We start from the raw sequence: 13,810 nt of genomic DNA on the forward strand, positions 1-13,810 counted from the left end.
AGCTGAGTAGTTGCAATAGAGACCATATAGCCTGTAAGTTTAAAATATGAATCATCTGTCATTTTAAAGAAAAAATTGCTGACTCTGCACTTAAATGATAAAAGTTTTATTTTTTGTTCATCCAAGGTCTACTATCCAAACATTCTCCCTAAAGCAGCTCACCTCTAAGCTCTTGACTCAGATGTCTAAGTTGATTCCATCTCAGGACTGTACTATCTCAATATAAAGCTTTCACTTTGGCCTAGGAGAGACTGACATCACGCATTAGTGATAGCCAGTCCAATGAAATGGACTCACTGCACCACAAAGGATCTGGATTATGTGAGGGAGAACATTGGTATTTGATCAACAGTAGAAATCATTGCCATATCAGTCATCTTCACATAAGTGATACTTAAGGACATGAAGCTGGATTAATTTATCAAGGAAGAGTTTTGATAGAGGAGAGAAAAGGTTCAATGACTGTCTTGGGGCATTCCTAAACAGTGTTAAGGGCTCGGAAAGAATAAGAGCTAGCAAGAATAATATAATGGAACAACCAGGGAGATATGTGTAAAACCAGTTACTTGTGGGTGTCCTGGATGCCAAGGGAAGGAAATGTATTTAGAAAGAAGAAATTATATGCCAAATGCTCATGATAGGCCAAAGAATAAGAACTGGAATGGAATATTGGATTTCAGAAGATCATTGGCTACCTTGACCATAGCTTTTTTCAGTTATTTGGAGTGATTTCAAAGCCTAATTGTAGTGAGCTTAAAAGAAATTGGGAAGCAAGAAGTTAGAGAAAAAACTTGACAAGTACTTCAAGAAATTTTACTATTAAGAAAATGAGTAAAATGGGGTTATGTATAAAGGAATAACGGAGTCATGATTGAGGTGCTTTATTTTTTCCTTTACATGTAGGATTTTTCTTCTGTCACTTTGCAAGCCTGGGACTTCCCAGCCAGCGACACCCTACCTGGGCCCTCGTCGGCCACGCTGGTGTTCCCCAGCTCGCCTGTTATAGCTTGTACCCGTGTTCAGTGGTTCTGGAGCTCTTGTGCCATGCCCAAGAAGAATGAGGATATGATGGACATTGAAGTGTGAAGAGGACAGAGAATAACTTTATTGAGCAATGAAACAGCTTTCAGCAGAGAGGCATGTGGGGTTGGTCCGCCTACCGGAAGGCAGGAATGCCCTCTTTGTTGCTGGGTGGGGGCCTTTGGACTCAGAATGGAGAGTGTGTGTTGATTTATTTTTGAGTATGCAAAAAAGGTTACAGTGAAGACAACTCTTAAAACGTGGGCACAGCAGTGTAGAAAGTCAATTAGGAAAGGGTAGGTATATGAGAAATAGGGGAAGGGTGGGGACTAATCAGAGCAAACATGTCAAATGGAGAAACAGGTTCTCAATCCAGTCTAAGGATTTAACTTGTAGCTTGGCCTTTCAGGCTTTAAACTGTCCTTGGCTTGGAGGTGGAGTTTCACTGGGGACCCTTCCCCATCCGCCTAAGCATTTGGCTGCCTCCTGTCGCTCTCACTTTTTCAAATGAGATAAAAGCTTTCATGTTCTTAAGTTGATGGAAATGATTCTGTACAGAGAGAAAAATGTTGCTGTAAGCATGAGAGGTAATTGCAAAGACATTGAATGAAGCAAGTGAAGGAAGGTAGTGGACAAAGGGAGGGAGCTGCCCTTAGGCAGAGCATAAATAATACTTTAAAGGAAATGAATTAACTCTGAATCTTTAATCTTTTTTCAGCAAAAATCTCACTTTTTAACTCAGCATTTTCAGATCAATATTCTTTTTTTTTTCTTTAGCAAAGTTAATTCAAGCATGGTCCCCTGTTCTGAAACATTTTGGAGAAAACCACCTCCAATTAGGTCAACAAGCTTTGCTTTCTGACTTCTAAACACGACTGTTTTAACCCTGGTAACACTTTATAATTAGTAAAGCACACTGACTGGATTTCTTTTAATTACTATAATCCTACTACCATCCTCATGGTGCTGGGATGGCCAGATGTTCATCTTATATTTCACAGTAATTGTGTAACTAAATCTCTAAAGAATCTTTAAGTTATTTTTCCATGGAAAGTAGTTCTTTTCATGGTAAGCTATAAAATTTCAAGTGGAAACTACATATTTCTTCTCTGAATGCTGTTTAATATTTCCAACAGCAATACTCAGCTAATGTATTTATTTCAAACTATAACTTTTCTTTTTACTCTAAATACGAAAAAGTTGCTTTTTCTTACAAAGAAAAAAAGTAAAAGTCAATGATAGTACAGACCTGTGATTGTCCTCAGTTATATGTTAATGTGTGTGTGTGTGCATGTGTTATAATCATGAATAAAACAGGGCAGGATTTAACAACCTCTTCCAGTTAGCATGTTAATTTCTCATTTTAAAGAAACCTTTTTTTCTGAAATACAATAGTTGACATGAATCCCATAAGTTTCATTACCTTTTTTCTTGCCCTTTTTTGAAAAACAGCTTGCACATCTCCAGCATTGCATAAAATACCCATTTGTAATTATGCTTAACCTTTCCAAAGCCTTTGGGCATAGTCTGCTCATTAATCTTTAACCTGACAAGCCTTGGGGGTTGTAAAATTGGTACCTCTATGTATTAGAGACAGAGACTAGAGACTAGAGGTACAAAAGGGGTAATTAAAAGGAGGTAAGAAAAGAAATACAACAAAACTAGAGAGATATGATTATATTATGGTAGATGTCAACTAACAGCAGGGACAATATAATGCAAATCATTACAGACAGAGTTCAGGAAATAAATGAAGGTATACATTTTTAGAAAAAAAGTTAACCATACCCTGTCGTACTCAAGAAAAAATAACTTGCACCAAATTCATCTAAAATAAAGATATACAAATATAATCATACAAAATATGGATTGGCTATGCTTTTATATAACATCCCCATATGCATTTTTCCATGTTGGGCTAAAGTATAACAAATAGATATTTTAAGTAAAACTAATACCATTGCCTGAAAAATTAGTTTGTAATGAAGGAAGTACCATATTTTGAACATATTCAGATGATGATTATTTTTGTACTGGGTGTTGATGAAGAGAACTAACATGAGTAAAGTGTAGTTTTCTCCATAATATCATGTTTTCCTAGGTATACAATTTTTCCTAGACACTTGTATCAACCGTTGAAGATTTGTTATTAGAAAACTAAGATTCCCATACATTTGTGCAAATATGCATACATATGAAAATATTGTATCTATTAAAGAGATGTTTAAAATTTTTATGGTAATTTTGTTTTGTTTTTAGCCAATACTATTCTTCAGTAAAGGGAGAGTCGCTTTATGGTTAGGTCTTCATTAATACTTTATACAATAAGGAAAACATGGGGAAATACCTTTACCCCTTTATACTAAAGGAGAAAATAATATAAACCAACTTTGTGGTCACCACATACTTGACTTAGTGGTATTGAAATATAGCAGCTAAGTTGCTATAATAAGCAGACTGTAAAATCTAGTGAGTACATTAAGTTAGACATTTATTTTTGTTTCATATCACAGAGCAACCAGGCTCTGGATAGCAGGGAAACTCTGCCAACTTCTGCCGGTTTCTCCAGTGGTTACCATTACCATTTCTCACCCAGTGGTTAGAAAGGATACAGTGAGTCTTAGGTAAGCTTCTTTAGGAAAATGATCTGGAGCTCCCAGCCACTGCTTCTGCTTATATCCCATTGGCTCAAATGGGTAAATCAAACTACAGTAGGAACTGAGGAACATGGTATATATGTGTCCAACTAAAATTTGAGGGATCCCTTTATGAAAAAGAACAAGAGGAAGCTGGATACCAGCAAACTCTTAAATCTTAACCTTAGATTTATACAGTGTTTTATATTAATCGTGTATAATTTGGTAAAATTTTAAAAGTAAAGAAATAGAAATAATTGCATGCATAAAAATAAAACTGATTAAGCATATAAATACATTTTCAGTCTTCTTTATAGAATATGTTTGTGTATGTATACATTCTATGTGTGTGTGGTAATTCAGTATTTAGACTGACATTTTAAATAGTTTTAGATTTAGCTTTTCTAATTTTTAATTTTTATGGATACATACTAGTTGCACGTATTTATGGGGTACATGTGATATTTTGATAAAAGCATATGATGTGTAATGATCAAATCTGGGTAATTGGAATATCCATCACCTTAAACATTTGTCTTTTTTTATGTTGAAAACATTCCAAATTTTTCGTTGTAGCTGTTTTGAAATATACAATAAATTATTTTCAACTATAGTCACCTTATTGTGCTACTAAACACTAGATCTTATTCCTTCTATCTAATTGTACTGTTATACCCATTAACCAACCCTCTTTATACTGCCCTCCCCCTTACCCTCCACCGGCTTCAGTAACCACCATTCTATTCACTGCTTCCTTGAGATCAAATTTTTTGGCTCCCACATAGTAGTGACAACATGTGATATTTGTCTTTCTGTACCTGGCTTATCACTTAACATAATAACTTCCATTTCCACACACGTTGCTGCAAATAACATGATTTTTATGGCAAAATAGGATTTCATTGTGTATATGTGCCACGTTTTCTTTATCCATTCATCCTCTGATGAACACTCAGATTGATTCCATATCTTGGTTATTGTGAACAGTGCTGCAAAAAACATGACAGTGCAGATATCTCTTTGATATACTGATTTCCTTTCTTTCAGATATATACTCAATAGTGGGATTGCTGGATCATATGGTAATTTTTAGTTTTTTGAGGAACCTCCATGCTGTTTTCCATAGTGATTTACTACTTTACATTTCCACCAACAGTGTATGAGCATTCTCCTTTCTACACATCCTCACCACCATTTCTTATTTTCTGTCTTTTTAATAGACATTTTCACAAAGGTGAGATATCTCATCGTGGTTTTGATTTGCATTTCCCTGATGATTCGTGACATTAAGCATTTGTTCATATACCCATTGGCCATTTGTATGTCTTCTTTCGAGAAACATCTATTCAGATCTTTTGCTAGATCATATGGTAAGAGTATTCGGTTTTGTAAGAAACTTCCAAACTGTCTTCCATAGTGGCTGTACCATTCAGCATTATTATTAGGTTGGTGCAGAAGTGATTGTGGTGGCAAAAACCACGAGTACTTCTGCAACTACTTGTAACAATGAATGAATGAATCCTCATCAACATTTGGTGTAGTCAGTGTTCCAAAGTTTGGCTATTCTAACAGATACATAGTGGTATCTCATTGCCTTTTCCTGATGACATATATTGTGGCGGATTTGTCCATATGCTGAATTTCCATGCTTCTCTTTTGCCATACTCACCAACTATTCCTTAAAGCCTTTTTTTACACATTCTTGCATCCTTTTTCACTGATTTCTTCAAGTAGAATTGCAGGCTCACTTTATTCATTTATCAATTTGGTAAGTGTTTAGGGAAATCTATTATATGCCAGACATTATTTTAAGAGCTTTAAATATAGTAATTAGTAAAACACAAAGATCCCTGTCCTGTAAACCTATATTTTTGCCATCAACAATAGACAACAAATAGTAAATTTAGCACATAAGCTATTTAGAAGTCAGAAACTCTAGTACTGCCATGGTTTCAAGCATGCCATTGCCTTGCCATGACAGAGTGAAAGAAGAGCGCAGAAGGCCCCAGTCAGGTAGTTAATGATTCTGGTCAGGAAGGGCCACACTTTACTTTCATTCACAGGTTATTGGCAAGGACTCCTCTTGTAGTTTCAACCAAACAAGAGGGCCAATGAGAAAGTACAATCCTATTGATTGTCTTGCAGTGGGGAGAACAGGAACTATTCAGAAGACCACAGGAAGCATATAGGATTCCAAAGTTCAGCGATTATTAGCTGTGGGGAGCTGGAGAAGGTAGGTCTCATTGGAATGGCGAGAGTTGAGCAACATATTAAAGGAAATAATGAATTTAGCCATGCAGATGTTTGGAAGAGGAGTGCTCAAGGTAGAGTGAATAGACAGTACAAGTATCCTAAGGCCAGGCTGTGCTGTCCTGTTTGAGCAACATTTACAAAGCCAGTGTGGCTAGAGCAGATTGGGTGAGACGGGAGTTTTGTAGAGATGAGCAGAGTGATGTAATGGGGTCAGAACATGTAAGGCACTGCAGGCCGTTGTGATGACCTTGCCTTTGCCCCAAATAAAATGGAGTATTATTTTGGGGTTTTGAGCAGCAGCATGAGACAATCTGACTTATCTTTAAAGAAAACTGTTAGCATTGTTTTTAAGAGACAGGTTCTCACTCTGTCACTCACCCTAATCCTCAAACTCTTGACTTCAAGCATTCCTCCTGCCTCAGCCACCAGAATTGCTGGGATAGCAAGTGCAAGGCATTATGCCTGGCTTCTTGTTTTTAGAATAGAATTACAAGAAGGAAAAAGTAAAAGCAGGGAACAAGTTTGGAGGCTATCTCAATCATATATGCATTGAAGAAGCTGAATAATTATTTTCCAAAATTTTCCTCAGTTTTTCTGGACATGCAGATTAACTGCAAGGGACACTGAGAAATGTTACCATGACACAGGAAGAAAAGTAACATACCAAGGTTTTGTATGGTCCATATATATGCAATTAATCACTTTCTTCTTCAGGTGCCAATTGAATGGAGAGGATGCCAAGTTAGAACTGCCAGATACAAGGAACGTGGATTTTTTTTCCATTTATTGATTTTTTTTTCTTTTGAGATGGAGTCTCACTCCGTCACCAGGCTGGAGTGCAGTGGTGCAATCCTGGCTCACTGCAACCTCCGCCTCCCGAGTTCAAGTGATTCTCCTGCCTCAGCCTCCCCCACCCCTCCCCACCCTTGGAGTAGCTAGGACTACAGGCACGTGGGCTAATTTTTGTATTTTTAGTAGAAACAGGGTTTCACCATGTTGGCCAGGATTCTCTCTATCTCTTAACCTCGTGATCTGCCCGCCTTGGCCTCCGAAAGTGCTGGGATTACAGGTGGGAGCCACCACACCCGGCCATGGATTTCTTGATGACTGTGTGGAGCTGATAATTTCACTTCCTCAAACTTGCCCTACTACCTATTTAAATTAAGATAAGTAAGAAAAAAAAATGAGTAGAAAACAAACATTGAATTTATCCACTCAGATTTGGGCTTTATCTATTACAGTAGTTAGTATTACTCTAATGCATTGAAGTGGAGTTCTGCTAAATACATAGAATTGGTTTAGCAATTAGGAGACAGGTGGCACAGAGACTGATATCAGAGACTGAGAAGCTTATGGTTCATGTTATGCAGTTATAAAATATTTGGTAAAACTCTCATGAGATACTTGCAAGGTAAACTAAATACCTCCAAGTCTGTAGCCCTGGAAATGATTAGAAATAATTAGAAAAACCAAAGTGTTAGGTTATGTTGGCTATGATTGGCTCCTTTTTGCCAGTGCACTTAAAGAGATAAGTGCAAGCAAGAATTGGGTAGTTTCAGGAAGAAATAGGGGTGAGAGTACCCAGGGGATTTCAGATATCAAAGGCCTGACAGGGGTGGCAAAGCTGTTGCTCCGAAGTTAAAAGAGTGAGAGATAAGATTAGAAGCAGCTTTGAGAGACAAACACCCACTAAGATTTCTCAGTTGAACCAAGATCCAACCTTGCAGCAAAGATCAGATAAAAGATGTTATCATCCTATCAATGCCAATTGTTCTAGATGATTTCAAGGTCTCTGACATTGAGTTGAGAAAGTAGAAGGCATGATGGGGAGGGGAGTGGTTAAGAACAAAGAAATAAAATAGAATTTAGAACTATGTCTGGCAAAGAATTTTGGGTGGTTTCTAGTACGTGGAACTGATAGGAATTAAATAGATAAGAATGTGGGCTTTTTTTGTTTGTTTGTTTTTATTTCTTTTTAGAGAGAGTCACACTCTGTTGCCCAGGTTGGAGTGCAGTAGTGTGATCCAGGCTTACTGCAGCCTCAACCTACTAGGCTCAAGTGATCCTTCTGCCTCAGTCTCCAGAGTAGCTGGGACTTACAAGTGTGTGCTACCATGCCTGACTAAGAAAACATTGTAGAGATGGGGTCTCATACTATGTTGTCCAAGCTGGTCTCAATCAAACTCCTGGCCTTAGGAAATCTTCCCACTTCTGCCTCCCAAAGTGCTGAGATTGCAGGCGTGAGCAACTGCGCCTAACATGGTTTGTTTTTTGAGGTACCATGTTGCTAAAGAAACTATAAACCTGGACTAAAAGTGTCTTGAAACCTTTGAATTTTTTTAATGACATCTAAACTTTCCCAGAAAGGAAATATTAAAATATCTATTTATATTCACTTTTCATATAAATATGAAATAAAACTTTAACACTATTTAATGTTAATCCTAGTATCCTCAAAAGTTCTTAGACAACCAGTCAACTGTCCCACATAGTACCTGAGGGATCTTGTTGGAAGTGGAGAGGTTTTACAATGAAGAGTGATTGACATCATTACACTTATTTATTCACTCATTGTATTGCTACCCATTGAAATTTACATGTGACCATTTGAGTGGATTTATAAATTATATTTCATTTTAATAAATTCATGTTATAAATGTTCCTGCAAAGAAAATTTCCAATTGAAATGATATTAATCATACAAGCATAAGAAACCAATGAGAAAATGGCAGAAATACTTTAGTTTTAGTATTATTTCTTTGTAAGTCGTATTTCAAGATAAATGAAATAATTTTCTCAGAGCTGATAACTGGCCTAAATTTTGAAATTTAAAATGATCAAGAATGCTTTTGAAAACATGAATTTATATGCACTATTGTATGACCCTTGCCTAATGTGCATATTAAACATTGAGATATTAGCTAATCATAGTAGTATATGCATGTAATTATGAATTTGTATATTATTTATAATGAAGAAAGAACAAACATTTTGGAAATTACAACTCGAAATAGCATGTAGAATGTTCATTTTTATTGTTCTGGTGTTTTTGTCCAACTCATGAAACCACCAGTTAATGTTTATTAGCGAAGATTTCATAGTAGAAATACACCCAAAATCAATGATCTCATAACCACCAAATAAAAATTTCCTTTTGGCCAAGTCATAAAATTTCCTGCAAATAACCCCTAAGTTAGTGCAATATCAGAAGTACTCCCAAAATATATATTGGCTGAAATGGAGTAAAGTTGATTTCTTGTTTATGTGTTTGTCCTGGGCAGGAGGCTGCATCTTTTCCATACATTCATTCAGGACTCCCCACTGAAGGAAGTTCTGTCTTGTTCAACAGTGGTGCTAAGGTTGCTTCTGCAGTCCTTCCTATGGAAACTTGCAAGGAGGAAGTGCCTCAATTAGTGGATGTAGAAAAACTGTAGACCTTGAAGTGGCACATATGTCCACTCACATCCCATTGATTAGAATGCGGCTCATGTGACTACACACTATTGCAAAGGAGTTAACGAATATAGCCTAGGCGAGAGCCCAGGAATAAAACGAAATGAGTTCTGGTTAATAGTTGGCACCCTTCATCATAAAATCTATTTTTGGCTTGTATAGATGAATATAATAAAAATTAATCACTGAGTATAGGAAGCTGGACCTGATCAAAAGGAGGAGCTACTGTGTAGATCAGGTATTTCATGTGATGGATTGTATGCCTTCATTCAAGCATAAAGAGACTGTTAGAAACTCAAATCTCAAAGATATAACTTGTCTATACCAAGTCCATTGAAAAAATCCAGAAGAACCAAGGTATTCAAATATACAAACATATAGCTATTGCTTTCATTTATCCTCAGAGATAAGCTTGCACCTTCCAGTAAGGTATAAAGGGAAAGAATTTAATCTTGTAATTCCAACCACATCACTAAGTTTGGATTATCTTGCAGTGTAGAGAAACTGTTTTGAATTTCTCTAGCACTATCTATACAGGATCTATGTCTTAAAACAATCTCTCACAGTTAACGGGACCAGGTAAAGAACGTTTAACACACCTTGCAGTCAACAAAGGTGTTTCATACACACTGAAGATCTTTTGAATAATTTGCTTTCTTAGACAATGGCAAGAGATAAAAAAAATTCTAGAGTAATGCATATTACAACTTGCTTTTTCTCAAAGTTGACAACTATAGATTCAATTTGAATTAAATGTTTTAAAATGGTAGCATCATTGACTATGTGACAAAGATTTTGCTAAGTTATAGCTTTGAAGAAGTACAATGTGGAACGTGAAAGTGTTTAAATCTCAACATTCAATTTTTCTATCACTTTGAACACCTAGTAACCGGTGTCTACAAATGCTAACAAATTTGAAACATCAAGGTCAAACCTGCATGATCTTTCTTGTACTTTTCTGTTATAAAAATGACCCCATCTATTATGAGAGAAAAAAAAATTCTCATTGAGAAAAAGAACTCAGGAAATAAAACACACCTTGAGATAGTCTTAGTTATTAACTACCATAGAGATATCTCCAATCACGAGTGTATATAAAAATTCCAGCGTCATATTTTTTATTTCCTTGTAACAAGTTCAGCCTCTCAACACATTGTATAAATGCCGGTTTATCAGGAGACATGTAAAATGCACATATGTAGACATATATAAATAAGGACCTTCTAAATTCTTCAGTGTTTCAGATTTTAAAAGTACTTGAAAATATAAGAAATAAATTTTTGTGATGTAACTAAGAAATTTTAAAACTGTGTAACATAACCACTAAATATAAATAAAACTATTCCTATGAAGAGATCTAAAAGAAGCAATACTCTAAAGAAATTTCATTTAGGATTTTTTTTCCTAGTTCACCTGTATTTCCTATCCTCTTTTTGAATAACAATATGTTAAAGTTTATGTTTTCTATAAGTGCCAGCATTCTTTTGTCACTGAATTGTAATGTTTTGGGTTATGGACAGAACAACTTGTCTTTGGTCAGTCAGGATGTTTTATTGTTTATGGCATAGACGATCTGTAATGAGTACTAGTTTATCCTCTAGTTCTGTAATTTAGAGCAAATAATTTACCTTCATTATCTTTATTTCCATATATTAACTAAGAATAACAATAACAAACTTAGAGAAATATTGCCAATGTGGAACAATAATTAGTTTGCTAGGGCTCCCATAACAAAATACCACAGACTGGGTGACTTAAACAGAAATATATTTTTTCACAATTCCAGTGCCTAGAAGTCCATGATCAAGATGCTGGCTGGTTGATTTCTCCTGAGGCCTCTTTTCTTGGCTTGCAGATGGCCACCTTCTTGCTGTGTCTTTACATGGTCTTCCCTACGTTGCATATCCCTGTCATCTACTCTCCTTTTGACACCAGTCCTGTTGAATTAGGGCTGTGCCCTTATGGCTTTATTTAACCTCAATTGCCCTTTTAAAGGCTGTATCTTCAAATACACATTACAGATTAAGGAGTCAACATGTGAAGTTCAGTAGAACACAATTTAATCCATAACGGACAATTTAATACCTTATAACTTTTTTGTGAATTATAAAGCAAATTATTTTGTTAGTTTTGTTTTTGTTTAACACAGCTAGGTTGTTCTGATATTGTCAATCAAATTGAATTAATTCTAAAACAGTTATTTATCCACAGCAGCACGTGGATTGAAATGGGTGGTAATAACCAAAACCACATACACTATCTAGTGATCCTTGTTTCTGGCAGTCATTCTCATTTGGCAACATTTTTAATGAGATATGTCTATGTCAGTAGTCAGTAAACAACCATTTATTTGGATATACCCTGAGAGCCAAAAGGTAGCTTCCTAAATGAAATGGTGGCTTTTCTGTACAATATTTAAAACTAGAAATGCTTGCTTTTAGCCCTGAAGCCAAACACATGTTTACTTAGTAAGTGTGAGAAATCCTGCTAACCATGCCCAGAGACCAGCCTGTATGCACAATAAACTTATAAATTTTCATTTATTTTTATTATGGCCTCTTAGATGGTCTTGTAGAAAAGGTTCAAAATTAGTTTTGTCTTAAAGACAAAAATCAAACTCAGTTAAGCTGGGCTTATGAAAGCACTAACACTATACTTGCTTGTTCTAATCTGCCTTATATGGAAGACAGGCAACAATTTTTAGCTTGCTTTGTACTACATTCAGCCTAGCAGCTTGTGCAATTAAGCATATGCGAAGTGTCTAGAATGATGAAGGTGATAATGATCTGTCATGATTATATATTTCCACTGACCTATGAGCCTCCCTTAAAATGGCCTTTGTGAATATCCATTAATTCCATATGACTCAGAAAATTTTGTCTCCTTCACTCCATTGGGTATATTGTTTCCATTAAAAGTCACATATGTTTACTGTTCTGCTTATAGGTTAAAATCATTTTTTATTTCATCGCTTTGTCACATCACACATATCAATATATAATATCTGCTTTCATTTATGAAAATTGAATGTTCATCTCACTGGGACATCACTATCAAACTCTGTATGCCTCATTCTTTTTTCATAAAATGTGCACAGTCACTGTGGATAATTTAACATAAAGTACACACATGCCATCTTGTAAGATGTTAAATCATCTCAAAATTAAGGACAATATACCAACAAACTCAACTGAAGATGGAGCTGAACATTAGACAATGAAGATTTTGATATGTAAAGGGATGCTTATTGACCAAATCTTCCTGCCTTTATTTTCAATTGTACTGTACCAACTGAAAAATGTACTTTTTCTTCATAGTACTTTTCACAAATGTAGTTAGTCATATTATTTATTTAGAAGCTTTCTTCTGCGCTCAATTACATGGTCCAAAATGGGAAGAATTTGTCTTGTTCATTTTTTTTTAATCCCAAGTACTTGCCATAGTGTCTGACCCATATTAGGTGCTCAGTAACTATATACTAATAAGTGAATGAATTATTAGATGAACTATAGAACACAGATTCCATGATTCATGTTTAAAATATAATTCTAACTTCTTACTCCAGTCCAGTGGTTCTCAGCTGAGGGTGATTTTGTTCCTCAAGGCAAATTTGGCAATACATGGAGACAGTTTTAGTTGTCAAAACTAGGGGCATGTGCTGCTTGCATATAGTGGCTAGAAATTCTGCTAAGCACCCTGCAGTGCCCAGGGTCAGCCACCCACAACAAAGACTTTCTGACCCAATAGCCCAGGTTAAGAAACCCCTAATAACCCAATTGGTCAGGCTATTCCTCCAACCATATCCCTAGCCTATTTCTCTTTCATTTACTAAACTCCAGCTATCCACACGGTGTTCTTGGACATTTTTTTTCCTCCTCATCCTTTATGTGGCTAATTACACTCATTTTTGGGGTTTCAGTTTAACTCTATCAACCATGATGCTAATTTCTATCCTGAATTCTCATGTTTATTTCCCACAATATTAAAATCTATAATTGTATATGTATATATATATATATATATATATATATAATTTTTGCATGTTCTATTAGACTCTATACTCAGGAGGATCTGGAGTCTGCTTAGCCTAATTGTAGCAAATAAATGCTCAAAAATTTAAGAAACAAAAAAAATCAGTGTTGTTGGATATAGCGATTTGTATATGGGAGACTTGTGCAAGGTGATGTGAGATAAATAGGTAGGGCTCTTTAGATCATAGTATATTATTTGGAACTTATCCTAAGTGCAGTAAGGAAATAAATCATTTCCAAAGAGAAGTCAAAAGATTTGATTTTTTTTTTTAAGATCATTCTGGCAACTATGGAGAAATTGAATTAGAATGAGAAAACTTAGAAGCAGGATAACTAGTGTAGAAGCTGTAACAGTAGTCTATATGGTGATGGTGGCTTGGATCATTAATGCTAAAAGTGAATATAGCAAAAAGTGCA

At 35.6% G+C, this 13,810-nt stretch overlaps 1 long non-coding RNA gene across 2 annotated transcripts in view; it reads left to right on the forward strand.

Moving 5' to 3' along the window:
- The window catches only part of LOC104001851 (uncharacterized), a 41,063-nt gene extending 37,810 nt beyond the window's left edge, over window positions 1–3,253 (forward strand). The window contains exon 5 of one of the 2 annotated variants that reach the window (XR_008538700.2): window positions 904–3,253. This is a non-coding gene — a long non-coding RNA (uncharacterized LOC104001851). The remainder of the gene's footprint in view (window positions 1–903) is intronic. The other variant, XR_008538701.1, reaches the window with a different exon arrangement.
- The last annotated feature ends 10,557 nt before the right edge of the window (window positions 3,254–13,810 follow it).

The sequence above is a fragment of the Pan troglodytes genome, chromosome 14 (assembly GCF_028858775.2).
Source record: "Pan troglodytes isolate AG18354 chromosome 14, NHGRI_mPanTro3-v2.0_pri, whole genome shotgun sequence".
Lineage (NCBI taxonomy): Eukaryota > Metazoa > Chordata > Mammalia > Primates > Hominidae > Pan > Pan troglodytes.